This window comes from Centroberyx gerrardi, chromosome 1 (assembly GCF_048128805.1).
Source record: "Centroberyx gerrardi isolate f3 chromosome 1, fCenGer3.hap1.cur.20231027, whole genome shotgun sequence".
Taxonomy (NCBI): Eukaryota; Metazoa; Chordata; class Actinopteri; order Beryciformes; family Berycidae; genus Centroberyx; species Centroberyx gerrardi.
This window is the reverse complement of record NC_135997.1, coordinates 38,341,947-38,342,296: the sequence shown is the minus strand read 5'-3', so window position 1 is coordinate 38,342,296 and position 350 is coordinate 38,341,947. Positions and strand designations below refer to the sequence as shown.

The following is a 350-nucleotide window of genomic DNA, read 5'->3' as shown; positions in this document are numbered from 1 at the left end:
CAGCGCTGCTTCAGACTGACAGATATGGGCGGATGCAGAATGAGCGGTAAGTTTTAACTAGATATGGATATAGACATTTCCATCTTAACTGAAGTCTTTAACAATGACAAAATATGGGTATTTGCAGAATGAGGTTTCTTGTTTTTGGTGCCTCAACTCTGAACTTGAAGCTGCTCAGAGAATGTGAAGCTCAGTTTGGCTTCAGTTCTGAATAATGAAGCGATCAGTTTGGCTCTGCTGAGCCTTTTTTTCTCACCAAAACTCATCACAGCGCTTTAATGAAAGGCTTTTTGGGAATTTATAAACAAATCGACATAATTTAGAAACAGATCGACAGAATCTACAAACAA

General features: G+C 38.6%; 1 protein-coding gene across 4 annotated transcripts in view; it reads left to right on the top strand.

Moving 5' to 3' along the window:
- The window catches only part of LOC139913158 (uncharacterized), a 17,892-nt gene continuing 17,542 nt past the window's right edge, over window positions 1-350 (top strand). For all 4 annotated transcript variants that reach the window (XM_071901121.2, XM_071901119.2, XM_071901120.2 and 1 more), the window contains exon 1: window positions 1-46. The gene's annotated coding sequence lies outside the window, so the exon portion shown is untranslated. The remainder of the gene's footprint in view (window positions 47-350) is intronic.